A 27,937-nucleotide genomic window follows, 5' to 3' on the forward strand; every position below is an offset into this window, starting at 1 on the left:
GTCTTACAGTCCAGACAGACTTCCACTACCTTAGGTTCCACCCAACTCATAAAGTCCTCAGTATGACTATGGGGATACTGGGAAAGAATGTGTCAAAAGCTTTACTCAGACTGAGGGAAGGTATTTGCCCTGCTGTCTTCATCCAGTTGTTTCATCACAGAAGACAAGTTGGTCAGGCAAGATTTCCTCTTGGTAAATCCATACTTGCCAGTCCAAATCAGGTTGCTGTCCTGAAAAGCTTTTTGAGGACAACTTGCTCTATAAATTTGATTGGGATTCAAGTAAGGTTGACCAGCCTTGTGTTTCTGTGGATCTTCCTTCTTACTGTTTTTGGAAGATGGAAGTGATTTGCCGTGTTTCAATTGCTGAAGAATTTCTCTGTTTGTTTAATAGATAGCCATTTACATTTACAGTCCAGACAGCCAACTGTATCTTGAACTGCATCAAAAAAAAAGTGACAAGCAGATTGAGGAAGGTCATTCTCCCTCTCTACTCTGCTCTTGTGAGATCATGCCTGGAGTACTGTGTCCAGCTCTGGGGACTTCAGCATAAGGAGGACACGGGCCTGTTGGAGTGAGTCCAGAGGCAGGCAGTAAAGATGATCAAAGGGCTGAAGCACCTCCCATGTGAAAACAGGCTGAGAGTTGGTGTTGTTCAGGCAGGAGGTGTCTCTAGGGAGACTTTGTTGAAATCATCTGGTATCTAAAGAGACCTACAAATTATTACTAGGGCATGTAGTACTAAAATAAGGGGCAATGGCTTTCAGCTAAAAGAGGGTAGATTTAGATTAGATTTATGGTTCACTGGGAGCGTGGTGAGGCACTGGCATAGGTTTCTCAGAGAAGTTGTGGATGCCCACTGCCTGGAAGTGTTCAATTCCATCTTGGATGGGGCAACATGATCTAGCAGAAGGTGTGCCTGCCTATGGCAGAGGGGTTGAAACTAGATGACCTTAAAAGGTCCCTTCCAACACAAACCTTTCTGTTATTTTGTAGCAGGGAGTATCTCTCCAATAATGACAGTCACTCCACTCAACACTGCTGGATGCATCCTGTCCCATTTTGTATTTCACCTGTTTACCTACACACCTCTTACATGACTGAAAGAATGAGGCATTTTATCAGAATGATGGAACAGATTTTCTTAAAAACTCCTGAAAGCCAGTAAATTGAGTTACCAAATACAGAAGTCGTTAACCATTACAAAAGAAAAATACCAAGGGAAGTAGCTGATAATTCAGTCTTCAATTTCTTAGAGCAAAATTAGAACCTTCCTGGACTGTATGCATCAATCAAACCTTACTACCAGAGAAACTGAGTGGAGTCTTTTGTCTTGTCTTGCATGTGACTGTTTACTTAATGGATCCTTCTCGGCTAGAATCTACAGAATTGCCATTGCAATAATTTCCTCAAGGGAAGCTGTTGCAGTGACCGCTGCTGTCCACTGCCCAGGCTGGCTCCAGCGGTGTGCAGCAGGAGTGGGGAGCAGCTGGAGGCACGGAGCTTTAAGGCTGCTCCTCTGAAGCCTCTGCTCTACCCAGGGGAGCACCGGCTCCAGGCACTGTAGCAGTCAGCAGCCCTAGAGGAAGGGAAAGCTTAAAAAGTAGCGGGGAGGCTTGCCACAGAAAGCAATGCAACTTTACTGGAAGGTATCCACAGCGGACAAGCCCAGATCTGACCCGAGCAACAACTTATAAAGGGAGGCGTTACAACGGGGATGGCTTGACAGGAGACCAATAGCGATCTTTAGGGGAGGGATGTGGACAGGGATGGACATTCACATGGGCCAATAGTCTTGAGGGGTGGAGGGAAAGGGGTCACAGGCCCCAATGGGGCATCGAGGTTCAGGGGATTTCCAGAGGGGAGGTATCCAAGGGGGCAGGATCTCGGGGGATTGACGGGGACCATATAAGGAAAAACTGGGTGATGGACACCGAACTTTCGGGGACAAAGGGAGGGGTTTGGGTGATTGATAGGGAAAGAGCCAGAACAAGGGGAGGATAACCATATTGAGAGCACCAGGGGAGCGGCTCGGATCTGGGGCAAACCAACTGGGAATAGAAGTGGGGAAGGTACAGATGAACCATTGGGGTACAGTGAACATATGAAAATACAATAAAAACATCGCATCACCACAGGGAGCCACTCTCCAGGAGCTTGGATTTAATGGTAGAAAGAATCCAAAGAAATAAAACAATGGCAACAGCTTATCTAATGTTATACCAAAACAGAAATGACAAATTCTACTTTTCAAAAAACTTTTTTCATTTTGGAATATATCGAATCAAAACCAAAGTATTTTAGCAAGCCTGTTTAAGGGAATAAGGCTTTATATGATGTGCCTTTCCTACACCTTTAGTGAACAGATGGGTAGTAATCCTTTATGCAAGCAGTTGGGGCACTAAAGAAAATGTTGTCATTTTTTCTCCTGCTAGCCATTTATCTATTTAATTCTTTGACAGAACAGAGGAAATGTAACTAAATGTTCTGTTTTAATTAAAATGAAAGTAAATTTATTAGTCGGGGAAACTCTGTGTTCTGTTTATGCTTGGGAAACAAAACAAACATACGTCTGCTTCATTGTTTGTCACCATCTAACACGAGGTTATTTCTTGTTGCTTATTTGGCCTATTAAACAGATCATACTAGTCATAAACTTAATTTTTCTTAATTCTAACTAATTATAGAGAGCACTAATAAGTAAATGGCAAAAGAAAAGCACATCCTGAGAAACCTTCCAGTAGATGGTGGTTTTATTAACTAAATGGCAACCATGGCATTACCTACATGACAGCATGTAATTGGCTGGTGGAACTGCAGTATTTCTTTAAGTAGAAACAAATATAGTAAGAATTTGTTTCTTGACTCTCACTTCTATTTCTTTGGTTGTCTTATGGCCTGGCTAGAGGAATGAAACAGAGGGGCAGCAAGGAGGGGCTTTTACCTTGGTGATATCAAAGACTTATCTCTACTGGAATTTTTAAACCTTCAGTAAAATCTTATGATCTACCACTTGTCCTAAGTACACTGGAAGGGGATATACACACAAGGCTAGGCACTGCAGAATAGGAAGTATGCCATGCTTACATATTAGCCTTTATGGGGGAGAACCCCCATCAGATACAGTGGTTAAGGATGCCGCTGTGGACAGCGCTATATGGCTTTTAACTTTGTTTGTCATTTGATGCTTCTAAATAAAAATGCTGTCCATCTAAGCTTTCAGAATTTGGAAGTGACCAAGAAGTTTATCCTTTGTTTCACTTCCCCTCAGTTTCTTCCCCTTCCAGAAACATACTCAGATGTGTCCTTTTTCCTACTCAAATTGGAAATTAGATTAATCCAGTTAAGAGAAACACTGGGATTAGACATTAACTGATTCTACAGCCCTGTACTAAAAACTGTTGTCCCACAAAGTGATGTAGAAGCTCTACTACAAAGCTCAGTAAATTTCAAAATTCAACTTTTGTCCTATGTTAGTGCTCAATATAATTACAAAATATGACTACTACAAATATAGGGCAAATTTTTCCCCTTGTGACAAAGAAGGCCAACAGAATCCTGGGTTGCATTAGAAAAGCATTACCAGCAGGTTAAGGGAAGTTGTCCATTGCCTCCGTCCTGGTGAGGCCCATCTGGAGTGCTGAGTCCCATTCTTAGCCCCCAGTACACGACACACGTACTAGAGCAAGTGCAGCAAACAGTGGTGTAACTTATTAATGGATCAGAACATCCACCATATCAGGTGAAGCAGAGAGCTGGTCCTGTTCAGCCTGGAGAGGAGAAAGCTCTGGGGAGGTCTTACCAAAATGTAAAAATACCTGATGAAGCAGGGGAGGTAAAGAGGAAACCAGACTCCTCTCAGTGGTGCCCATTGACTGGGCATGAAACTATGAGCATACATTTAAATATTTAAATATATTGTTGGTCCTGTACCTTTTTGGAAGGAGCTGGAAGAAGTGCTAAAAAAGAATAACTGGAAAAACATACAGCTATAGTACAGGGAGTATAGGATACAGTACAGAAGGACTGTTAAGTTTCAGTGAAGAATCTGTATCAAGAATTTCCCAATTTTTCCTTCACATATCTTCAGCATGGTTCAGCATTATGGTTTCAATGGAAAGGATATTTTCACTTCAGTAGAAGTTGCATCATCATCTTGTAACATTTTACATTTCCCCTTTTTTGATCTGCCATTAGCCTACTGAATGCTGAGTCTAAGAGAAGCAATTTCTTTATCTTAGTAAAGATAAAAAGTACATAATATGCCCCAGAAATAATATGCTTTTAGATAATATTATGAAAATCTATCTTTATATTGTCCCAGGAGCCTTCGCTTGTTAGTTTTTTACTACCTCTAAGCAAAAATTTATTAAAGCTCTTGTTACAGTGGGAAAGAAGGTTGTATCTCACTTCCAGCTGTAAGAACCAAACTCCACCATATATAACGTTCATTATTTGAAATAGAACATATTTGTATCTGATGCTTTATATAGGATATCTGAATAGCCATTTGCAACAATACAGAGAACCTTGACCTGTGAGGATTTAATACCAGTCTGTGTATGAAAAAAAGTTTATGTTTTGCCAACATTAATTTCAAAAACATCAGGATAATTTCATTGCAAGATCTAAACTTACAAAAATTCCACCCATTACACATGAGCATTACACAGTTACCAGAAAGTATCCCATTTTACACTGGTCACTTCATGACCTACAATTACACAGTTGTATTAGTTTCCTAGGAAACACCCCAATTAAGCAAGTTTGTGAAATTCCACAGGATGGGCAGAAAGATCTACTAATGTCTAAGTCAATCACATCATTGCCTTCAACTGAGTCTTCCTTCTTGTCTGTTTTCATGCAGAGACTGCAAGATTGACACACCACGCTACTCTTTTATGGCCCTTTATATTTTTTTCTATCTTTCCTGCATTCAGAGAGGGACTGATTAGCTCAGAGTTTTATGGTAACAGGTAGGAAAATGCCAGGTATTATGTTGTTTTCTCCAAGTCCTGTCAGTATATTTTACCTGCTGTTTCATGTAATACTAAAGGCAAGTGACTATATTATCACAAGATTTTTGTGACTGGCAACTGTTATTGGCATCATATATCTAGGAACAGCTGTTGTTGTTTTATTAGAAAATACTCCAGTGATGCTTAGTGTAGAAGGAGCCAAGGCAGTATCAGCAGCACCATTCTCTGCAATTAGTATAGTGTAGAATTTGCTAACATGTATTAAAAATTTACTTTTTGTAATCAACTATTTAAATTTTTTAGAGGAAATGTATGCCTTACAGAATATTCAGAGAGATCATACACAAAATGAACTGTCTTAATCCTATTCCCTCTGCATATTTGTGCATGTTACCAAATTAAAAATAAAAATATAGAAGCATGATATGAGAATCCTCCAGAGTTTTCATTAGGAACATGAACATGACTCAGTATGTTCATCTACTAGACAAGTTAAAAATTTCTGTCCTACCACTATGTATCAGAAAATGAAAAATTTAACTGCTGTAATCTATTTTGGCATGGTTTTCTGTTAGCTATCTAGAGATAGAAAGGTAACAATATTGTAAATGCATTTGATGTCAAAATTATTTTTGCATTTTTATGTTTTACTACACTTAGATCCTTTTTTAAACAAAAATAGCAGTAGCATGGTGAGTCAATTATGTCCCATTGTGATGCATCATCAAACTATCATCAAACTATATACATTATTTTTATATTCAACTTGACATATGATGCTTCTAAACTCGAGGCCCAATTGTTAATTCCACTTATTGATATATTTTTAGACGATCGTTTCTAAAGAACTGTCATTAGCAAATCATACACAAACTTTTAAGAAAATTCACTCCTGCATAAATTAGTAGTTTTAAGAATATTTATTAATAACTCAGTAAATAAAAATGTTCATCTATTAAGATGAGAAACATAGCTTGGTAGGGAGTGTCAAATATGTTCTCCGATGTACAGCTGGGTCTGGTTCTTATGCACTGCAGCTGAGAACAAAAATAATGATTTGTGAATGTGAAATTGGTGGCACCAAATGGTAGAATCCTTTGTTTTCACTCCTTCAAATCTAGGAAAAAGGGAAGGGGTTTGTGAATTTTTGTAGACTGAGAAGTTGCTGCTGGAGGTAGAGCTAACTATGTTATTCCCTGATGTTTTTGAACAAGAACATGAAAATTCCCAGTGCAGTTGCTCTCAGCATGTGAGCAGAGGTTCTTGGCAGCGACTGAGCTAATATTCTTCAACTGCAGTTATTAGAGTGCACATGTTTAAGAAAGAGTTGGACTTTAACTTGGCAACATCCTTATCCCAATATGATCTTAGCCATCCCTAATCCATCTGTCTTGCCTACAGGAACTTTGTAATCTATAAATGACCTGGAATTTTCATTACTTTATGTATTAATGAACCACTTAGAGTTTTTTTAATTGGTTGAATGTTAGCTGGATGATTAGCTCTCTAGCAGTTACCTGCAAGACAATCAATGCATGTTTAGTATATTAAGCACCCACAAAGAGAAACTGATTTTGTGACCATGTTCTATAATTTATTAACTGGAACAACAGAAGAATAATTTTGTTTTAAATCTGTAGAAACTAGTTTATTTCTGGTACAGCTATACATGTCCTTCAAAACTCATCTATCTCCTTTTCAGTATTGCTTTTAAACATAGAAAGTCCACAAGTTAGAAGGGACAAAAAGACCCTCTTCTTTTCTTCTGGCCCTGTGATCATTGTCACAAGCTCTCAAGTCTAGGAAGGGAAATTACTGAACGCGACTGACAAAGTTCTGTATTTTGATATACTTCTAGAATTGTGTAAGTTTTCTGAATTCCTTAGGCAAGACCCATGCACACAATGGCTTCAAGGGTTATATCCAAATTTCCTTGGAATTCCTCTGGGAATCTGCTGCAGTCCCAGACAGTAACTTCATTTTGAGGTTCTTTTCGTCAGACTTTATTTCCCCATGACAAATTCAAATTCTTTTAGCATTCAAACTGATGAAAAGATTGACCTAACATCAGTAACATCAAATCTCAGTATTTAGTCTTAAAATGTAGGCTTAAAAGAAATGTCAGAGTTCATTGAGGCTAATTTTTTCAAACTGTCAGTTTTTCCTTGAAATGGTGTAATTTTGAATTCTTAAGAAAACTTTGATCATTGCATATTAAATTAGTCTGCAATACTGGCTATAATCTCTTTACACAGATATTCTTTACTCCTGCCTGTGAGAAGACTCTAAAATATGTCAATACAAATGCATGTGCATGTATTTATTTTATAAATATATATAGAGAGAAGAATTATATATAATATAAATATATATAATATAAAGAATTGCAGATTTTCACCTTCTAAATGCCTTTCTGGAGCATCAAGACTTCCCTCTGCTTGTCAAACATCCTATTGCAGTAACAAATGAGTTGATGACTTATGCTCTGAGTAACTGGTGAATATTCATAATTCCATTTTATTAAATGGAAATTAGTGAGAAAAGAGCTTAAAAAGAAAATGTTTTGTTTTCAACTGTATCCCTGGGTTGTTACACCTAAGCAGCATTTCATCCAAGGGTAGGTAGGCTGAAAGGCAACCCTATATTTCATCTCTTCCATTTTATGCACTGAGGATTGTTTGACATGAATTTGTTTTCATGTGAAATTGTCTGGACTTTAAGAGAATGAAAGGAAACATGTATCTTTTCATTCCTTTTTTCCCTCATTTTTCCCCCTCCATGTTACTAATGCAACTACCTCCCTGGAAAGGGGATTAAATATTTGCTTCTGCCATAGTGCAGTAAAATAGTGAAAGCATCTGGATAAAAGCAGCCCATCCCCCAGATCATGAGATCTGAATCTGAAGCTATGCACAACCTAACAGAAGTTGCATGAGAGAGAACATTCTGAAGACTGTGTATTAAAGCATTGATTCATGTGTTCTGCAGTTGCAAGCCAGAGGACATATAAACAGCAAACTGAAATGGCTTCCATTTCATTCCCTCCAAGAGCTTACACCCCCCAAATTCAAACAACTAGCTGCTTCTTGCATTCAATTCCCTATCCTGCTAGCAAAATCATTTTTAATGTATATTGCTGGGCAGCTCAGAGTGATTTTGTTTGAAAAGTTCTCAAAATCCAGCAGTCCAAGTGATCTCAGTGAGCAGTGTTGTTCTTTCCTTATAATCTGGTGTAACAGCTTCTCTTTTGGTTATGTTAAATTGTAGAATCACTCTTTTCAGCTCTCCTTTTCAAATCCAGATCATTTGTATATGGGGTACCTATCATTTGTACTTCAGATGCTGCTTCTGACCCATAATACATTATAAAAAATAGGCAGGAGCTTTCTTTTCTTTCATCTTGTCATTTCCTGCCGGAGCTTTGGGACTCAAGCACGCTCTGGTTTCATGGCTCACTCCAGGGTACATGTCCTGCTGGCTGGAAGCAAGGTTCCTTTGCACCAGCAGGGAATGTGCCAGGGCTTTCACTTGTATGTTAATTACATTTTTAATACGCTGCCTTAGCAGGTTGGATAAGCAGAGTCTGACACGGTTGCCCCATTCCTGAAACCCTGAATCAGGAGAATGCCATTAATCTTAATTCCGAATAAGGTGTGTTTGGAGTTAAAATGTTATACAAGGTCCAGATTTTTGAATTACTTTTGCATCACCCAGCCTGTCTTGATCCAGACCAGCCTGAAATGGCACAAATTATCCACCAACTTACAGTCACTGGTGTAGTGATATGAATATAGGGGTGTTAGAGGGCAGGAAATCTTTAAAGGAGTAGGTCTGATCTGGCAGGGGACAGGTTGTTAATGTGACACCTGTGCCCCACCAGGATTGGAAGGAGACGTTAAAGGGCATCATTCAGTCTGAATCTTACAGCCACCGCCGGACCATGTGGACGGCTGATGAACGAGCCGGGCAGTGGAATGTTTAGCAGGCTGTGACGACTTTGCACAGAAATAGGAAAATTTATCGCCGGCTTACCACAGCAGTGCCGTACTGCCCGCTTTCGGTGGCGCGCCCCTTCTGTGCACTCCCGCCCCGCTCGGCAGCCCAGCCCTCCCGGCCCCCGGCCCCCCTTCCCGGCACCGAATTTAGGGGCTCGCTGTCACCAAGCTGGAGCCGTCCTTCTTCTGCACCTCAAGCACCAAAAGCGGGGTTTCGCAGCCGCCGCGCAGTTGCCGGACAAGGATATTCCTGTGCCCGAACGCACCGGTTATATCGGTACGGGAGGACGGATGGATGGATGGATGGATGGATCGGTATGTGGATGGATGAATCGCGCATCTGTCCGAGCGCCGGGGCTACCCCTGCTCTGCCATTGCGCGCAGGAGGCTGCGTGCGGCCCCGAGTGCTGGAGCCGGGGAAAACAAGGCGGGGAGGGGAGAAGGACGGGGGCGGGCGGACGGGCGCGGAGCGGGGCGGGGGCGGGCGGCGGCGCGGCCAATCGCCCGGGCTGCCGGCGCTGCAGGAGCGGCAGCGCGGGGCTCAGGGCTCCGAGGGATGCGGAGCCGGGGCCGGGTACCTCTCTGAGGACGGCGAGCAGCTGTGCCGCCAGCACCGCGAAAAGTCCCCATTTGCTTCTTATAAATTAAAGTGCCTTGTCACCAGTTAGGGCAAGTCAGCCAAGGTAAGGCTTAAATAAAATGACACTTTAATATGTGACAACATGGATATTTCTGGACAGCGGTGCCGCTAACACAGCCTTCCGAGTAGCGCAAAATATTTTGTGCAATAATGCTATCGTAGTGGGTGCACAACCTGTAATTTGTCTGTGTTAAAGTTGCCGCTTGCGCGTAAGCCTTACCCTTGTGGTGCTGTAGAAACGTGTTTGCTTATCCGAGGCAGTTGCAAAGGGACCTGCAAAATACAGGCTTAGAAAGGCAGCGGCGCTCTGTGTATGTGTTTGTGTGTGACCGTGCTCGTAATACCTACAGTTCTGCTCCTTAACTTATGGGGATAATGTGCAGATGCGTTTTAATGGTGACGGCAGGCAGATTCTTTAGCTCGACTCGCATATGTGAGCCTTTTTTTACCATAAAAACGCGTGCCATGTTGAACTATATGTGAAGAACATTAAGGTTGGTATTTGAATAGCAATTTCAGGGGTTTGGGTCGGTGCCGGGGCCCCCCCCCCCCCCCTTGTTTGTAATATTATATGTGCTAACTGAGGATTGAAATTGCATCAAGAGAAGACCTCCTGCAGATTTACCTTTAGCTGCTTGTTAAAGCTTATGCAGTCACCTAACTTTACTTTGTGTAAAGGGCACTGTAAATAATGCACAGGCAGAAATAAATCTTCTCTTGATTTCCTCCTAGCCCACCCCAATTGTACATTTCCTAATGAACAAAAACTGTTACGTGCCTTTAGTTCACACCACATTTTGACTGATTGAACTGTCAGTGGTCTGGAACTGGGTGCTTTGGCAAGCAAGGAGTTCCTCAGGATGACTGCCCTAGTGTGTATCTTTGAAAACAACGTAGTCCTGAACCTGTGTGTGTATGTGTGTTTCTGTGAGAGTCTGTTTTGTGTACATGAGTGACAAGATACAAGGAGGACAGGGTACAGAAGCCAATGAAATGTGGCAAACATAGATGTCTGCATGTATTTCTCTGACTGGATTTCTGTAAAGCAATATCAGCATTTCTTATATTTTAATGTAGTTTATCATTCAGATTAGGGTTTGGGATAAATTCAATTTCACGTGCATCAATGCCCCATTAGTTTTTCACAGTCAAAAGAAATACAATGGAAAATACAGGTAAAATTATGACTTCAGTTAACACAGGTGAAAAAATCACTTCAAGGTACAGAATTTATTTTTCATTCCGAGACACTAAGCATAGCTCCTTCATTTCCAAATCTTTACTTCTATGCTGCAGTCAACCATACACAGTTGTGTGAAAACACTGAAGCCTTCCTTCTGCATAAATTATCCTTCTACTGAATAATAGTAAATGTTTGTTTTCAGGGCAAATATAAAATTAATTTAAAAGTTTGGCACATGCTTGGCATTTTGCCTAACTGTAAAGGTAAGAAGATTGATTTAGAGAAATAACCAAAAGGCTTCCCTAACCTACTTCACTGCCTTTAACAGAATATTTCATTTCATACTTTTGTGAAGAAGATATAGTATGGTATAGTTACCTAATGCAAATTAAGGTGTGGCTCTTTTTATTTTTATGTATACCTATGGAAAAAGTGTAATACTCTTCTTTTGTAGTTAAAGTTACTAATCATCCTACTTAAAGACTACAATAAATAATTTTTTTTCATTTCTCCTTAGAAAATGTCAATCAAACAGAAAACAAACAAACAATCCAACCAAAAACCCCACAAAACAAATCAAGGAAACAACCAAACCCACCCATTTACTATTACCTACTTTTTTAAAAAATGTCAGGAGAAGTAGTGTGTCAGGCAGCACTTTACTTTAAACAGGAGCAAATCCAGTGCACAAGCGTGGCTTAGGGGGCACTGTGCTGCTGACTGAACCATTTACAGATGAGATTCAAAACTAAATGCCTTCCACTTGCAGGTATTGAAGATCCTAGAAGACTTTCTAGGATAGGATTGCTGACTCTTCTATTAGGACAAAATACCAGTCAAAGTTTTTATACTTTGCACAGTTTAATTCCTCAAGTAGCTTAATTTGAGAGCATTGTTCTTTACTACCTACATTAAAAATGTTGTTTAGTGTTTTTGTCCTGCAATGCAGAGACTGTAACTCAGCCACTTCGTTGGTGCATGCTGTGCTAATTCATGGTAGTAGTTCTGGTGAGCATATGCAAAGTTATAAAACAACTGGGGATAAATGTCTTCAACATCCAAAATTAGTGTATGAGGGTGCATGTGTGCACACCAGAGAAGCACAGTTGTTGCTGCACCAGTACTGACATTCCTGTGGTGCGTAAAATTTACATAATACCCTTCAGGGAATAATCTGTACTTAAAAGTGACTATATATATTTTTTTTTTAATAATTTTGTCTCTGAACTCTTAAACATTTAAGATGTGAGCTCTAAACATTAAAGATGTGAGGAATTGAACTATTAGTTCTCAATATGGTTGTTTGGAAGATTTCAACCTTTATCTCTGGCTGATAAATGAAATTTGAAAGGTATGAAAAATTCTGTTAACCATAGCTCCTGCTCATGGTTAAGAGCTGCAGTTCTGTTAATACAATTAGTGCTAAAAATTATCAGTCTTATCAGATTAATAAAACCAGCTAAATACCAGTGAGTCATCTGTTCCAAGTGGATGAACATGAGCTCCTGTTTGGACAGCTAACAGCTAGTTAGCCCTGGCAGACCTGTCCTGCAAAGGGGCCTAAGATAAACCAACCATCAAGACACCATGAGGCACAGTTTCTTTGTTTATAGGCAATGCAAAAAAAGGGTGACCACTGACATGGCAGGCAGGGGATAAAATACGTAGTAAAACCCACCCAACACCACAAAGGGACTGTATTTATAGAAGAGATTCTAACCATCTTCTCCTAGAGGGAAACGATACATGCGTGAAGGTCATAAGAAGAAACTCCATATCAAAACCCCAGCATAGCCTACAAAGGTTTATATAATCCAGCATGTATATCTCACTAGCCTTAATTATAGTAGAAAACTTATTTTACATGGTCAATAGTGCTGTAGTTTAAATAGTATGTGTATAGTCTGGTGATAAATCAGGGTGAAGTGCTTACACTTCATCATATACTTGATGGGCAGTCTTAGAAACGTCCCTGAAGCGCTCTATAACTTCATGTATGACATGAGCATTGCACAATAATAATAGAATGAATATTGCATGATACTGTTTAAAAGAAATGCTGCAGAACCTAATACTGAAGTGTTACTATCCCCATTACTCTATTCTTCAGTTTTGAATTATACACAATTTTGCTATTCATTTCCAGCAAACGAAGCTACATGGAATTTGGAAATTCAAAGAATGGAAGTGTAATTTTTAAGAAGCTTCTGAACTGAGAGCTAAAAAAATCATGTATCATATAAGGGAGAACAAAGATTGGCAGGATAAGATTTTTTTTCCTCCCAGATCAGGTTTTATCAGAAAAACAGTTCATACTGAAATGTTTTAAAAGATGCTTTTAATAATGTACCATTACTTTTTTTCTTTTTTTTTTTTTTTTTTGACTGGTTTCTATATTCACCAGAAGAATCAACAGGATTTAAAAGAAACCAGTTTGGGATTTGAAAGGAGTAAATAAGACAAATCTCCTATTTAGGGGTTGTTTTTATGTGGAGGAAGTTGCTGTTTCAGGTTTGTTTCGTTTTTTTTTTTTTTTAATAAATCATGTCTTTGTGGATTGAACATAACCAGAATAACATAGTCATGTAGCTTTATAAGTAATTGAAAAGCAACTTGGTAGCATTTGCACATCTGCAGTCCTTATATAATGAAAATACATTCAGCGGTTGCTTGAGGCCTGGAAGAAATGCAGTTTTGCTTTATGGCAATTGTCATTTTTATTTTTGTGGAATTAGTTCAAACTTGGGCAGAGTTAAAGCTGGGTTTATTATCACAGAATAGACAAAGCATTTTTTTACAATTACAGACTTTTCTCCCCACTTCTTATGAAATTGCTTGCTTCTTTTAAGCAAACCTTCTTGAAAAAGGGAATATATTTAGGTCACAGACATATTATTCCATTCTCACTTCACCTTACCTAGATTTTGATATAATTTATCCGGTGCTTACATGGACAAATTTCAAGGCTGTTTATGAAGTGTGGTGTAAAAATACCCAAGCTAGCTGAGGTATCAGCTGCATTTCTACCATAGGACTGTGGTGATCTGTGACATTTTTGTTCTTTGTAGTACTGCACAGACTAATGTAATATTGAACCCTGAAATTGCTCTGCAAAAGATATCAGCCACATTGTCTTGACTTAACAGATGGGATGAGTGAGGCAATAGGACCATCAGGCTTTTCCTTAGGAGAGTGTTGGATGGAGAAGTGGGAACTGCCATTTCCGCATTCAGGTCCTCTCTTAGATGGGGACAGTGAACTGGGCACTTGCAAATCAGATATCTTCAAGTTTTTCATGTACTTCAGTTGCTCGAACCGTTCTTGGAGAAATCTGTCTCTCCTTGGTAGTGATATAGAAGTACACACTTCAATATATGTGGTTAAATACTTCGTAGCACGTCTTCTCCCTGTGCAGTATTCCTGTTGAAAACAACCAACTCTTTATTTGGTTGACTCCTGGTTTTGGCATTTCCAGGTGTATCATAGAATCATGAAATGGTTTGGATTGAAAGGGACCTTTAAAGAACATCTAATCCAACCTGCTCTGCCACAGGCGTAGTCATCTTTCACCAGACCAGGTTGCTCAAAGCCTTGAACACTGCCAGAGATGGGACATCCACACTTTCTATGGGCAGCCTGTTCCAGTATCTCCATCATGAACTGTATTGTTTTATAATTAATTGCCATTAAGCCCTCAGAGCACAGTTGTTGGTATATATATGGTATGCGTACACATACACACATATTCTTTGAGACAGTACAAAGAAATTAATAGTAACTTTTTTTAAAAAAAGTTACAATGTTTGGAACTCTTAAAAGCATGTAAAAATTACTAGTAACATTGTTTGGCACTAGACTTAGCAATTTTTTGACCAAAGTCATCTTATGTTCACAGATGGGAATGTGCATTTTCCTAATTATATTAAATTATTTATTTGAATTCTATGATCAGTCAACTTAACCAAATCAGTAATATATTGTTATAAAAGTTATACATTTGGATTTGAATACTGTCTACTTTACATCTTGCTCTTGCTGGGTGGTGGGAAAGCTGTGAAGGAAAATCTTTTGGTTCAAGAGATATGATTGCTTTCATTTTCAATTATTATACTTTGCCCAGAGAAAATAATCTTGTTTTGTCTTTTACTTGTGAACAAAATTTATATATTGGGCCATTGTTTGAAGGATGTTTTAGCATGTTACTTCATATTGGGGTGAAATTTCTCAGGCTTGTATTCGGTCAAACTTTCAGTCATGTTCTGCTGTTGATGATATGACAATAGATAGAATAAGTAATTTTTTAAAATAGCAGCATGAATACAATCTCTATAATTGCAGGGCAAGCATTTGAGGTATTCAGAGCCAGGTTTGAGACTGCCTCAGTGTATCCTGTCCTATGTGTAAGGTACAAGTGTTCCTTCAGTAGAGAACCTTCCTATAATTAGTGAAAAATTTAGTAGTTTAGCAATTGTCTCAGGCCAATAATGCTGCTATTAATTTTCAGGGTGTTGGAGTGCGTATGCATGTGTTTGTGCATATTTGAAGGAAAACAGTTGCTAAAAGGGAGCTAGTTCCTTTAGTTTGTTCAATAGCGAGAAAGATTTCAATTGACTGTAAAAAGGTATTTTTAACACTGATGTATTGTATTAGCACCTGGGAAGTGCTGACTGTTCTAAATGTAAAATCTTAGCTTTCAGGAGAGGTGAAATAAAACTAGGGCATATAAACAGCATTTTAGCATGTTAGCCATTAACTGCTCATGGCAACTGCCAGTGTTTAAAAATAAAAGGGAAACTCATTTCTGTCTGGATTACAGTCCTCAATCACTATTTCTTGTATGTTTTACATTTGGTCTTTCAATAAATAATAAGCTTCCTTACTGGAGTAATAAAATCAAGAGAAAAGCTACGCCTCATTTATTACATGCAATTTCCACACATTTTGCTGATGAAGAAAATTTGTTATATATTTGCTGTCCATTAAAGCATGAGTTCTTGCATTCATATTAGGGAATTTGAGCTCAGAATTATTATCTTGACTACTCAGCCTAGAGAGATCTTAAATATTTTTCTATTTGCATGAGGGAAGGTATAAAATAATCAGTTCATTTAGCATTGTATGTTAAGTTGGGTTTTTGTTTTTTTTTTTTTTTTTAAGTTATGAACCATCTAAGAAACTTCTTCTAGAAAACTGGTGAAGTATAATGATCATTCTTATATTCATTCATTTTCAATGAATGCACAACTAACACTTTGAATCCGGTGCAGCTTTGTACTAGGAACCCTTCTAAGTGGTTTTGGGAAATATCAAAACAACCAGCAAGCTAATATGTTTTCAAGTGGCAGTCAACATTTCTAGCTGGTTGAGCTTCTTTCAGTGTCAGGTAGACTGCCAGAGTATTCACAGTTACAGTTGATCCATACAAGGTCTAGCGTTTCCTAAACTGGATTTATTTGTTATCTTGTGTATTCTCAGGGCAGCTATCCAAGGCATACAGTTCCCTGTGCATTAACACAGTGGGTGCACCAGAATTGTCCCAAGCAGCAGCAGATAGTTACTGATCCTGCAGCAGATGTGACCTGCTGCCACAAGTCTCTTCAAGCAGCAGGTACCTCTTCCCAGGTGTTTAGCAGGCACGTTATGGGGATGTAGACTGTGCACAGCTCTTAGATACGGAGTGGGTCCCCAGAGCTGACTGAGTGCTGTGGTTCATTCCCCAGCTTGCTGCTGGGACATAAATGCTTTGACTTGACAGTGCATGTCACTTGTGTGCTATAAATTGGACAGTAAGTTTTGAGGGCTTAGGAGGAATGATCATGTTACATGAATATTTTTCTGGAGGAGGCCTTTGCATTTCTCAGATACTACTCAAACAACTGCATCCTTCTGATACCAACCATGTTTTAAATGATAATGGAAAAACATAATGTTGGAGACCTCTTGCTCTGTTAAGTAGGAGTTAGTAGATGGATATGTATTACCAGAGAATCAATCCTCGGAGAACATAGCGGAGCTTATGGAGAATGTATGCAAAAATTATTCAGCCAACATGTGGCTGCTTTTCTCTAGAACTTGGGGGTTTTATTTCCTGAGTTAATTTTCTGCTGGATTAGAGAGCTATGTCATTTTATAGGAAGGTTTGTCACATTCTAGATCTAAAGCCGAGAAAGTTGGGGAACCAACAGGGGGGATGAAGGGAAAGAAAACTAGGGCAGCATTTTTTTTATGATCTTTCTTTAGCCATTAGGCAGATGAATGGAAAAGATGACCAGAGGGATGTTCCTTTGTAAGGACCTTTGATAAGTAGCCTAGATGAAAACCTATTCAGGAGGTTCATAAATACCTCTCAAGGAAAGCCAGAAGGAAGACAGTTGACTATGTAGCCTTGCATTGTGACTTGAAGGCTAATGAACTTGAGCTCTTTCAGACTAAATAGGTCAGGTGATGGCTGATTTCCTAAAGCTATTAATGCCTACTGTGCTACTGAAGCCAGTTTGGCTTATGTTACATTATGGTAATGTGTTTGCTATGCTATGTCATATCAATATACCTACCTATAAGTTTTCTAATTCTGAACTGAGACAGGAGATGTCCCCATTTATGTTTGTTTGGGATTTTTTTGATATTTTTATAATGAAAAAGAGGTATAACATTCTTGAAATGCAGTGAGTTTCCTACACAGGACCATGGTGTGATAATTTTACTCATTATATTATAATGAGCACTTGCTGTATTTATTGTGGAGCTTAATATATTTTAATTACTGTTGTGACTCCCCTGCAGAGCAAAACTTAAGCGTGTCTCCACGTACATGGTTCACTTAAATGAATTTCTTACAAGTTTTGGGACTTGTGAGCACATACTTATTTGCAATATACAGCTGTAATTTTGCTTTTAAAAGCAGGGTATTTCTTAACTTTGCAGAAATCCCAAAACATGGATGCTTGTATATTTAGCATTCATATTTTATACCAGGTGAAAGATGAGTGGTTTCATTAAAACACTTTTGTATTAAAGGGCAGCTTGTAAATTTTTTGTTTGGGATTGTGGTGTATTCATTAAAATTATAGCTCATGAATTAATGTCATTTGGTACTCGACCCCCCCTCCAAATCTGCACCTTTTAGATTCAGGTTTATATTTTTTTGAAAAATATTAGTCAATATTTAAGTAGGTTTATTGAATCTGCAAGCTAATTAGAGGAACTCTAATACAGAATTGGTTTTTGTCTTCTGAAGATTGTTAACATTCTGGCAACAACACTGTATTCAGAAAAATGAGAACAGGGAAAGGAATGTCATATGAATTGACTTGTAGGCAAGGTCTTTAGCCTGTCAGTCTATGTAGTCAATCTTTGTAAATTGCTGGTGATCTTACTGTGACACCAAAGATTTTTATAATGACATTTCTGCAATGTCCACATGCAGTGTTAGCCCTGAAGGAAACAGTTTGCTCCTCTCTATGCTTTCATGATGTTGCCAGAAAAGTCAGATTCAAAATGAGGTAACTGCCAATTCAGAAAACCACTTCATATTTTTAAGTCTCAATGTTGATAAAACAGTATTTTTCAAACAAAGTTGTTTATCTTTTGCAAAACCTGAAGGCCAGCTTCATTTTCTTTTTCTAAAAACTGCAGTATTAGTAAATTCAAACTGATAGATAACTCTTTAATCAAATCATTCTGTTCTTTTCTGTACTCTTTCTCTACTGTGTCACTTTTATTTGAACATCTTTTACCACCACCAGAGACTTGCAAACAGGAATTTACTGAATTTATGAGTACATAGCAATTATTTATTTTCTGATAGAAGCAGTAGATAGGTAACCGACTCCCAGGCAGAATGTTATAATGCCTGACTACTCCAACATGAGGTCCTACGGAGTCCCTGAACACCAGACAGCTACCACTCAGGTAGGTAATTGTGAACCTCCATGGCATCTGCAGATGGAGCAATTGTTATTCCCTCTTAGTCCTTGCCTTGCCAGTTCCCCACTTTTTTCCTTACACCTTTACACTTTTTTATGACTTTTTCATTACTGCCAACTCTGTATTTTCACTCCTGTCTTTATGTTAGCTGTAGCTACATTAAAGGTCCAAGTTCTTTTGCTCCATTTTTGTAGAGTCCTGACATGAGAGAACATCATATTTGGAACAAAGTTGGACTTAGAATAATTGCAGAAACAAGGAACTTCCAATGGATAGTTTAAATAAAATTTGGCCTCATCCCTGCTGTAACTGTGAATGTACACTGTCTGCAGGAAATGATAGCTTATGGACTGCATGTAATTACTGGCCTGTGAAGCTCCTGTCTCCTATGTATCTCATGCCAGTAAAAGGATGTGCTGTGTACCTGATGTGCAATTCTGCTGACCAATTTTAGCAATTGATTAAAAAGGGCAGAAAGCAAAAGACAGAAGAGATGAAATAATGAATTCAATAAGGAAATAAAAGTATGTCATTTAAGGAAGAGATTGAAACCTTTTTTTTAGCATATGATACAAGAAAAGAAGGCATGACTAAACCTGTTTTTTGCTCCTCTTGAAATATTGTTCCAGATTATTGTAGGAAAGGTGTCAATTAGAGTCAGCTCCTTTATGCCTTCTTATCTTTTTCTTTTCACAAGAAGATGTAGTTAGTTTTACAGGTTGCCACATAATGAAGTTGATTTTTTCCCCCTCAAGAAGCTATTTATGCAGTAGATATCTTACTCCTAAAGAGGATTACAGGCTTAGACCAAATAATCAGGGTTTGTAAATACTTTTTATGATATTATAAGCAAAATACTATCTATTGAAAATTATACCTATCTTCTGCTTAATTTTGGCTCACCAGGGCAAAATATATTTGCATATTGAGTTGGCTCTCAACCTTGAGATATACTGAGATCCTCAGCCAAGAGCCTCAGCTTTTTATTGACATTTCTACTTAACAGCACAGAAAGAACTTCTGCAATGGAGGTGGATTCTGTTGGTATTAACCTTCCCATCATAGAGCCCAAAGGGCTTCTGCACAGCTGCCATGATTATTGTAGCCTGGATAAAGTGCACCAAAAATTTGTCTTCAGGAAGCAGGTCTTTGCAACAAGGTTGACATGAGGACTTATTCAAAAGCCTTCTTCAGATGTTTGTATCTCATTTTTGGATGTAGGATACAACTCTTGTCCTATCTGCAACAGCTGTAACAGTAGTGCTGGAATAAACTTTACAGATTTAGGAAACTGTTTCTCCATCCAGTTGCTACTGTCTGCTTTTTATGATAAGGAGGTTTCTTCTTGCTATAGGGACTAAATAAATTTTGCATGTCAAATCTTTACGTAAACTGGGGGAAAGAGCCCTACTAACCAGACTAACTTTTCAACATTTGAAATAGATTAATGTTTTTTCCACATAGTATTTCTTATAGCATAGCCCAGTTGAAATTCATCAGTTTGGTGTGGGGTTTTTTTTGGGTGGTGTGTAGTTTTTTCTTTGTTTGGTTTTTTTGCCTTCTCTCTGTACAATTTGCCTTAAAATGATGGGTCTTTTTATATGTGTTACATGTTACCATGCAGGTATTTCCTTTGTCTTTGACTCTGTTCCTTGTTGCATAAACACATCCATTAATTTTTATTTGGTTACTCTGCAAGTTGTAAGTAGCTATAACAAATACACCATTCCCGGGTGTAACACCTCAAAAATATTGCTATTGAGTAGATTCCCAAAGGCCCTGTGAGACTGGTATCTTAACATTTATTCAGTCTGATCCTCTACAGTTTGCACTTTTTCAGTTCAAAAGACCACATAATTCTGTACTGCCTACAGGCATGAGAGATTGGTTTTTCTCACAAGCAAAATGAATAGGTATTTTCAGCTCCCTCCATTTTGTTTAAAGTTTGTCTTTGAAAGCTTAGGATGATGAATTTGAGATTTCCTTTCAGGCACATGCTTATTTCTTTCCATCACTTATATTTTAAGGTTATACTTTTCACTCCTTATTATTCAAGTGCAGTAGAGGTTTATTGAACTCTTCCTTGTCAGATAGTACAGACAGACTGCAGTACTTCTCCTTTTGAAGACCTTTTTACACCTAAAGTGGCTTGTGGTATCTTTGATGTTGCCTAATTGGAAACTCAGAAGTGAAAAAATAAATAACTGAATGAAGAGATCATCAGCAGACCTAAGGTTGTACATAATCTAATTTTGCTTTCAATCATTCTTTTATTCTTATTCCTTACAGTCAGGTAACCCTCTAATACTATTGCTTTATTTATTTCTATCATCCATTCCTCTGTTTGAGTCTCTCAATTATCTGTCTCCCACACATCGAACAGAAGCTCCTGAATTTGCATTTGTCTTCATGGTCCCTCTGAATCCATCTCAAACCTTCTAACTGGCCTTCTTTTTAATGACTTGTCTTTCTTCAACAGTTATTTTTTCCTGTCTCATCTACTTCTCTCTCCTAGTTTAGGCTTAAGTTTCTTAGGACAGGAGTATCTCTCTTAAAATTCTCTAAAAATACACTTCACACAGACAGCTCAGCAGAAGTCTTGCATCTGATTTGGGATTACCCAGTGCAGTGATGCAGCCTGGCTGCCAACAGTCACATGTAAGAGCATGTGGGGATCTGGTGGGCCATGAATTATGGGTGAAAAGTCCCCTTACAGCAAGGAAGGCTTCCTGGTGGCCAGGCACAGAACCAGGGTTGGGGCACGGAATTCTCCTCTTCCATTGCAGTGGCGCAGCTGTGCCAATTTTGCAGTGCTCCAAAACAAGAAGGAGGTCAACAAAATATAGTGATGAGTGGGAGGCATTGAGGTTCTGGAGGATGTATTGCCAGGAGACAAGAGAAAGGGCACTGTAGGGAGCTGGTTGCAGCAGTAGAGGAGTCACAGCCAGGCTCCCCTGGGAGGTGCACAGCAACAGAGCAGGGGACAGTGACCACAAGTGTCACGGAAGGAGACTCCTGCTGGATTTAAAGAGGTAGATTTTCACAGGGAACAAGGTTAAGCACTGGGATAAGTTGCTTAATGAGAGACCTCCAGCCCTAGAGGTTTTTAAAACTCATCTGGACATGGCCCAAAAGCAACCCAATAAAACTTAGAAGGTAGCGATGCCTTTGGGAGGAATCTGGACTTTTTGGATCTCCAAAAGTCCTTTCCACCTACATTTTTACTCTTATTGCTCACTCTGCAGTCCTATTTGCAGTAAGTGTTGACTTTATCATTTGCTATTTTTTAGAAATAGCAATCTGTAGAATTCTGTGGAGCTATCTGGCGATTTCACAGGGATAAATTAAGTTCCAAGTCTTCAGCACTATATTTTGCTGACTTGGGAATGTATTGCATCTATTAAGTGCTCATTTCTAGTAACTTTGGATGTGAACATCCACTTCAAACTTCAGTAATTGGAGAAAACAGGTTAGAGAGACAGAGCCATTTTTAAAGGATACTTTTTTATGTGCATTGATTACTAAATCAAGTACCCTTCTTCCAAAAAATATATAGTTTGAGCGAGATAAGAGTATTTGTGGAGAGGTAAGAGCATAAGTGAATGGAAATTTCAAGACTGGGAGCACAAGAAGGATAAGTAACTTGTTTGTCATAATGACAAGAGCAGAATTGATTTATAGGGTTTCACATCTTTAAGGCCAAAGCAAAAGATGAACCTTTGAAGGTGAAACAAAATATTTATGTCATTTTGTGGTAAGATACAGAAAAAAGAGTGATGACCAGGAGGACCAAAGACTTGTTTGGGACTAGAATACTATCTGAAGGAAAGAAGTTTAAGCTCATGAAAAAAATTGCTCAGAAGGACAACAGATCATTCTAGAAAATAATGATGACAGAAATATTCTTTGTGTGCTTAGAATATTTCCTTAGTTTCTAAGATAACCCTCTTGCTTAGTAGAGCAGAATTAAAGTCCTTCTTCTGATTTCTCTGAGTTTAGAATTAGTTTTTCCCCTCGAGCACCATGCCAGTACAATTAAGAGCGTTAATTTACAGCATGGCCTGGCAGAAGATACTAATCTGTAGTGCTTTTGTTAGTGTGTTGGGGCCTAGCTGGCATTAAGCATAAGGACGCATCAACCACCCTAAAGGACCAACTCTTTCTTCATTTCTGTATATGTTTAATAATTTCCTAATTTTCACTGCAGCTTTTGATAATGCTAAAGAAATGTTACATGTGTAGTGCATTGTGCAAGCTTTGGAGGAATCTCAAGCAACCTTATTATTATCTCTCCCCAGCATATGCTAAATAGTGTGGAGAAAATAGGTCTCTTGCAGATGGACACAAAAAACAATGCAGACATTGCATTAAGAAAAATACCATCTTTGTAACTCTTTATGATCTTTTACAAAGACAATAACACCATGTTATATGTTTTTCTGCTTTAGGTTCTGCAGGAGTGTGTTTTTGAAACAAAAATATTTTTATATTACTCTTCTAAGTTGATTTTATCCTTTAGTTTCTAATGCATTAGATTTTTTTATCTTGAATGTGTGACCTATTAATGGGCAAGGTGCAGCTCAGTGTCAGCTTAGTGAGAGTCCTCTCCGTTCTGATTTGCATGGACTACTGTATTTCATCTTCTCTCAAATACTATTGAATGTATTAGGTGGCACCTGATAGAACCATAATTGAGTTCAACTGCCAGTTCTGCCCAGCTACTTCAAAATAAATGTTTCTATTTCTTGGAAGCAGTACATATAGTATATAATTTTTGCTGTTGTAATGCCTCTTAGAAACACATAACTTCTTTTCTACTTTTTGAATGAAAAAGGTAATTTAGACTTTTTTTTTTCATCCCAGCATAGAAATCAGAGTGTGTTCTATCCAGACAGAAATTATAAAAGTAAAGACTTCACTCTTGCCTTTTCTTTCTTTTCCATGGAAGTAGTGTGTCATCTTTTTGAATTTATTACAGACTGCTGACCATGGAGAAAGAAAACATGGCATCTCTCTGGTGTTAATTAATAACTGACTGTCTTTTATCAAACTTGAAGGGTTAAAAATACTGAGTTAACATCACAGTAACATTGCTTTGCAAGTGTCTTTGATATTCGCATCTAAAATTTATGGTCTCTTGTACAGAACCAGGACTACAAACAACTCCTAATCCAGTTTCTGGAAAGTTGCTATGTTAAATGAATATTTCTAATGCTATCTCAGTAAGATCTCCTTTTTCGTTTCTAGCTTTTTGACTTAACTCACTGTCAGCCAAAAAAGAAAGCTAGTAAAACTGTGCGGTTCTAGAAGTGTGAAAAGATGTCTGGAAAACTAGCAAAATATGTCATAGATTTGATGATAAAAATATTTCTTTCTAGATTTCTTTTTTTGCTTTTTATCTTACTGTGATTGGACCCAAATGAAAGTTTTCTTCCTTGTAACATTATATTTTTATCCCATGAGCAAGTGGGTAGTTATGCCTCAATATGAGATTAGGGTTTTTTTAAATAAATTTAGAGAACTGAGGAATGAACCCTGCTTAATGAACAGGTCTCCCAAAAATTAACTCTGAAGATAATGAGCCAGAAATTTTGCTGATTAATGCTGGATGTAACATTGGTGAAGTCAAAACAGCTGTACAGAATGTAACTTGGAAATAGCTTGTGAATATGTGCAGAGTCTCTCTCTTTTTTTTTTTAGTTCGTTCCAATACTTCCTAGTGTTACCTGAAATTCTGCATCATTGCTTTCAAAAGTCATTGTGTCTGTAGGTCACAGTGCAGTTGATATAATTTTCTTTGAGTCTAAAGATTTATTTATTTTTTCTCTTCAAAAAATTTCTAGTCAAATATTACCCTGGAAGTTATGAGACATTTGTCATGGTTGCTTCCAATGCTGTTGTGGCAGCAATATGGTTAAATGTTCTTTGGCATGTCTTTCAGAAATGCAGGCTTACTTTGGAAGATAAAAGGGGTTATAAACCTAGGTGGACATATGCTTGCTTGCAAGTGTCTGTGTGGCTATCTGTGCTCATATGAAGGCTGATTTTTTGATAAACTATCACAAAAAAAAATGTGGAGAGACACGGGTGCTGCACTGTCTTTATCTCACCATATTATTGTTATTTTTAATAATTATAAGAATCCTTTAAATTACATTCACTAAATTTGTATGCATAGTTGGGTCTAGAGCTGACCCATGAAATAATGAAAAAGCTTTTGTAGCTAGATGTACCAGTCTAGTTATTAAAGGTAAGGGAAAAAAGGTTATGGCCTAAAAAATGCACTTTTGAGAGACTGTTAAACTTTAATTTATTTTAACAGGAGGTACACGTAGCTGGTTGAAGCTGATAAAATCATAGGAGATTTCTTTTCTGGCTCAGATCTGTTTTATGCCTTAGTTAGCTATAGCAATGCTTATCTTTGTCCTCAGTTTACACTTTTTCAGAACACAAATATTTTACAACTACTGTAATCACAGAAATTTTATTGTACAGATCAAGTTTAGTTTCCTACCAGAGATCTAAGAGATATCCTTTATAAAAGTGGTTACTGATCATACTTGTCTAGTGTTACAGACTTACTAAAAATCGTAAAGAGAGAAAGATCTAGGCATTGATCTCTTCTTTCACGGATTCTTAACTTTATGTAGTGTGTCTAATTCTTTTCCAGTAGTGGAATAACTCAGTCTGTAATTCTGGACATCCAGATAAACCTCCAAAGAATCAGAATTGGGTAACCTGATGGCGAGTAGGTGACAAAGGCTAAAAGAGCATCTAAGACTCAATGTTGTAGCTTCTTTCCTTACAATATATGTGACATAGTTGACATGAAATGGAAAGGTTCAGTTGTTAGATCTATAAAAATACCCACAAAGCATGACCAAGATAAAAGACACACAGAGTGGAAGGTCATATTTTCTTCTCAAATGGATGGTTCCTTGACTACAGGTGGTTTAGCAACTAAAACTTGTGAAAAAATATGGGGTTTTTTTAATCTTTTTTTTTTTTTTTTCCTCCAAGAGGGATCTTTTTGTTGCTATATCTTTAGAAGAAAGACTTTTCATTTCCTTTTCTATTATCACAAGTCCTGAAGTGGCTGATTATTATTGTAGGATAACCTTGTCTAACAGAGTGACATCTGAAGAGGTGAAACAATGCTTAAAGGAATGCCAAAGAGTGAAAAATGTCAAGATGTCAAGCATGTCTTCTGGATAGGTTAGAAGCTATTTTCAAGAGTATATATTGAAAGGGAAAGAAATTAGGTCCGTTGGATCTAATTCCAAAATACAAATGCTAGTTTGGCTGTGAAAACTAGCAGTGCTCCACAGCGACAGGGTTTTGTCTGAGAAACACAACCAGCGATGTAACAAGAGCCTAAAGTAAGTCAGCTGTAGTTCAGATTTAGCCTTGTCATATAGAGGTTAATACTTTTTTCTTTTACAAGAATGATATTTATAATTAGTTTTATTGTTACTTGTTTTATTGTTTGTTCATTTTGTTGTGTTTTGGTTTTATTTGAAAAAGTAAAACCAAAAAAGAAGAAACTGGATCTGTCGAGTGTGTTGCCCTGGGTCAGGATTGCAGATTACCACAAGTAGGGACCTCTCCAGAGCTTTCAAAAGTAAAAGGCTTCATGCAGACTGCTTTCAGAATTTGCATGAAAACATTAGCAGGAGAAAAAAAAATCTTCCAGTGATTGTTAAGAGGCTACCTAAATATGCACCAAACATGCAACACCTTGTGTGAGAATTCAGGATGCAGGAAGAAGCTTTTACATTTCTGTAGAAGCTTTGAACATTTAAACAAATATCCACTTCCATAGTCTTAATTTTTTGGTCAAAGTGGACAAGAAAAAAGGAATGTGAGTCACTATATTAGGACATAGGTTGTCTTGGGTACATTGCTCTAGTCTTGTGAAATAGGATATTTTGAAGAAAAACAAATGTCTTGATTATGGGTAGCACTGAAGGAAATTCAAACTCCCCAAATTCTCTTAATGCTGTGTAAGGAGCAAAAAAGAGAAGTATGTCTCAAAATATGAAAGAAACTAATATTATTGAAATTTTTTCTTGGTTAGGTCATTAGTATATTATGCATTATACTGTGTCAGTAAGAGCAGCAAATTAATCAAAAAAAGGAAAGGAGAAAAATGAGCCTTGGTGTATTCTCTCACTGCTGCATAAAAGCAATTTAATACATGGAAGAATTTTTTTGCAATATTTTAAATTCAGCAATTATCTCAGGGTTTGGTTGCAATATATTTCTGATTTATTTTTGTTTTATCATAAATACCCTATGTCAGAGGGAATAAAATTTTGGTATGACATTGTAGTATTTTAGCTAAAGTGTTAAGAGTAGGCCTTAGCACTTGCTCTGCAAGGCACTTCCAAGGAAAAAGTATGATTTACTTTCTCATAACTATGTTAAATACTTCTTGTGTTTAACAAAAGTAAAACTACAAAAAAATCCCCCCAAAGCCTCTTAATCGTTAAAAAAAAATTAAAAGGAATTAATATTTTATATTAGTGATAAATGATATGATTACACATTTCACTATTATAAGGTTAATTCTTCATTTAAATATCTCCTCCTTTATTTTGCTGGTTAGTCACACCACTGCATTAATAGAAATGTGTTAGAAAGAATCTAGAACTGGGATATGTAGCCCAACCATTTGATTATTTTTTTCAAAAGTTTTCAAACCATATTTTTTAATAACTAACACCCACCACTGTTTTAAAAATTTAGAAAATTTCTCATTAGGATAATAAAGAAGGATAATTTAATACTAAATGTGTTAGATACATCTAAATAAGGGATTTACCTTTTATTATAGAATGCAACATTTTGATTTGCAAATCAGAGGTGCATTTAATGTCATAGCTATATTGTCAGTAGATCTTAACTTATGGGTTAATAAAGACTGATTTTGAATTATGTTGGCTGTGGACATTCTTACAGATTTTTTATTTCTACAGATTTTTTCCATTTTACGAAAGGAAGGATAAAACTGCTGGAGATATATGTATATTTCAGATGACCCTGAGATACAGGAGGCAAGCACCTAGCTCAGCACTCTAAGCTGTTGGTGTCATGCAGCTGTGATGCAATTCAGTAGCATATGTCAGCACTTCCGTAATCTTCTGTGGTGTTTGTTCATTGTATGGTTTTACTCCATCACATAAATGAACAGAAATTGGAAAGAAAAGCAGCCA

General features: G+C 37.7%; 1 protein-coding gene across 7 annotated transcripts in view; it reads left to right on the top strand.

Annotated features, from left to right (window-relative positions):
• Positions 1–27,937, top strand: part of CDH18 (cadherin 18) — a 521,943-nt gene that overhangs the window by 267,558 nt on the left and 226,448 nt on the right. Inside the window, exon 1 of one of the 7 annotated variants that reach the window (XM_042048685.1) lies at positions 9,092–9,288. The exons of 5 other annotated variants lie outside the window; for them this stretch is intronic. The gene's annotated coding sequence lies outside the window, so the exon portion shown is untranslated. Of the gene's footprint in view, positions 1–9,091; positions 9,289–9,475; positions 9,657–27,937 lie in introns of those variants that run through there. One more of the 7 variants, XM_042048683.1, reaches the window with a different exon arrangement.

Source organism: Corvus kubaryi, unplaced genomic scaffold (genome assembly GCF_017639235.1).
Source record: "Corvus kubaryi isolate FWS band 111438036 unplaced genomic scaffold, C.kubaryi_AGA036_p1.0 68, whole genome shotgun sequence".
Taxonomy (NCBI): domain Eukaryota; kingdom Metazoa; phylum Chordata; class Aves; order Passeriformes; family Corvidae; genus Corvus; species Corvus kubaryi.